Consider the following 2,983-nt stretch of genomic DNA (forward strand, 5'->3'; position numbering starts at 1 on the left):
CTCTCTCTCTCTCTCTCTCTCTCTCTCTCTCTCTCTCTCTCTCTCTCCCTTTTCATTCCCTTTTCAAATTTCGTTTCGAACATATTACGGAGGTTCAGTTAGCGATAAGGTTTTAATCTATCGGTAAGCGACGTAACCGGAGAAACGACGTGGGAGCTCGAGAATCCGTGGTAACTGGCGATGGAATAATTAATAAATGCGCGCATTAGTATGCGCGGCAAGGGATGAGAACCGTGCGGACCTGCCTCAGTCGGATCAGACTACGGCAGAGTCCAGGCACCGCAGTCAGGAATTATAAAATAATAAAGAGAAAATTACGTAATGTGAGGATCGGATGAGAATTAGAGGACAATGGAGACGAGACGAGACTGGTGAACCTTCGTCGTCTAAGGGTTATCTATCTACCTACCTACCTATCCACCACCCGTCCACAGCCGGAGTCACCCTTACTACTATTACTTTCAAAGGGGGTAAGGCCAAAAGGGGTTTACGGTGGGAGAGGTCGAAGGTCGTAGAGCCAGACATCTTAATGTCTGATGTACTATTTCTCCCGACTAAACAATTTTACGAATAATATATAATTTTCTTGTTGTTGTTGTTTCGAGGTGATTTTGATTAACGTTTTATATATTCGTTTCATATATTTTCTTGTTATTACTTTGTTAATACTTTTATAGCGATTTGTTATCGCTGCATTACCTTTTATATTTAGTTCGCATTGAAGATTTCTTTTTAGTTGGAAAGTTAAATGTTCCTAGATCTAGTTCCTCAAGCTATTTTCTACTTTCTTGTAATTACGGAGTTCTAAAGCTCTTATACGATAAAACTTCTTTCTCTCTCTCTCTCTCTTTCCTTCACTCTCTTTCACGGAACACGTACACGTTGGAAGAATTTCACGAATTCCATCGAAACCGAACGAGATTCTCGCCTTCGAGAGGATGCTAATCCTTAGAACGTTTCTGATTAGTAGTCGACGGACGTAGACCCTTTGGCGACTTTGTAAATGGTAACAATGTTATGTAATTAGGTAAAAAGTTCTGTAATCAAGAAGTAGATCTTCCGCGAGTTTCTCGCTCCGAACCATCGCCTCGTCGTGGGGGAGGATCTTTCTCTTTCTCTCTCTCTCTCTCTCTCTCTCTCTCTCTCTCTCTCATTCGTATTAAAATAGTCTCGCTAGGAAAGCGTGCGTTGCGTCGTGCATATCTTAAAACCCAAGAGGGTGGTGCTAGCCGTCACAGGGACGCTTAGAATCACCCCTGCACTGATTTTTCACGCGGTTCGTATTATTACTACATCGGCCATTCGAAATTAAGAGATCGCTACGAATTATTTCGTATTCATCGAAAACACCAAATTGCAAATCTTTCTTTATTTTGATTACTCGATCGCTTTGATTTTAAAACACTTGTTCGGCTAATATCGTAGTAAGAAAAAAAAAAAACAAAAAAACAAAAACAAAAAGAAGAAGAAGAAAAATAAATTTCTTCACGAATTTAACGTCGCGAAAGGAGAAATGTGAATATTTATTCGTGATTTATATCGAATTATTTGAATACGAATTTATTACCGTTATTTATCTATCAATAAGTTTATCAAGAGAAACTCGACATTCGAAATTCGGATCAACGAAATACGAATAAAATTTGATGGAAATTTAATTTGTGCGAATCGTGTAGGGTACTTTAAAATGCGAATCCACATGAGTCACGACTGGCGTCTCAACGTAGCCAGGAAAAGTAAACTGGCGCGTGAACGAAGCGTAAACAAAAAGTCACGTCCAGACTTATACATACAAAATGGCTCGCGCGTAATCATATCGAACACGAGCACGATCTCTCGCGTATGTTCATCGACGTCAGCGCCCGCGTTCCTTTCCATCAGCCATCCTTGTAACTCAACGATGATCTCATATATTTCTTCCCCCTCTCTTTTTCTCTTTTTTTTCTCTCTCTCTCTTTCTCTTTCTCTCTTTCTTTTTCTCTCTGTCTCTTTCTCTCTGTTTCACCTATATACTTTCGTACGTACGTACATACATACATACATACATACATACAATACATTCATATACATTGCACTTAACGATCGTGCGTGTCCTTCCTTTTCGTAGAAAAAAAAAAACACGAAGGGAGAGGGTGAGGTTTACAACACGTGTGCATTTGTCAGCATCCTAGAAATCTCCACGCAGCGATATGTGTTCAAGTGAGACTCGAAGCGTGGTATCGTATGGTGGTTAAACCTCTCTTAACTACACTCTTGTAAAGCGTGTACCTGTGACTGAAGTATTACTTACTTCAATCTTATAACTATCTTCTTCTTCTTCTTCTTCTTCTTCTTCTTCTTCTTATTTTCTTCTTTATTTTTTGTCTTTTCTTTCTCTTTTTTTTTTTTATTAGGATTTCAATCTCTACTATCAAAAGATATTTCACATTGAACAACTATTATTGGAGATAATTAAAATTGTATATATATATATATACATTTTTTTTTTTTTTTAAATAAAACATCGTTCGGTCTCGTCGTTAAAGAGAAATTTTTTAAACAAATAAACTTTTTGTAATCGTTTAATCGATGTATCACACTAGAGATCAATTCTTAAAAAACAAGAAAAGAGAAACAAAAAAAAAAAAAGAAAAAGAGGAAAGAAAACGAGACATCGGTTGTTAAGGGTAACGATCCGAAAATGTAAGAGTAACGTTGACAGCGTCAGGAGCACGCCGAGACATTTTGGCAAGACCCGGTAGAATTAAATAAAAATAAAACGCGAGATAATAATGTTAGCGAAGGAGCCGAGAGAGCCAAGACAAATAGCTGAGGGAAAACAAAGCGTATTATAAATACCGGGTGACAGGACGGGCAAGCTTAAGGAGAAAGAGAAAGAGAAAGAGAAAGAGAAAGAAAAAGAGAAAACGAGAGGGTGGATTTCAGCGCGGACTGACGCGAAAAGTAAAGGGAAAAAAGAGCGTATAAGATCGTGTGCGTGTAT

General features: G+C 38.3%; 1 protein-coding gene across 8 annotated transcripts in view; it reads right to left on the minus strand.

Moving 5' to 3' along the window:
* LOC122630620 (forkhead box protein P1-like) overlaps positions 1-2,983 on the minus strand; it is a 319,327-nt gene that overhangs the window by 127,709 nt on the left and 188,635 nt on the right. The window lies entirely within an intron of this gene.

This window comes from Vespula pensylvanica, chromosome 7 (genome assembly GCF_014466175.1).
Source record: "Vespula pensylvanica isolate Volc-1 chromosome 7, ASM1446617v1, whole genome shotgun sequence".
NCBI lineage: Eukaryota > Metazoa > Arthropoda > Insecta > Hymenoptera > Vespidae > Vespula > Vespula pensylvanica.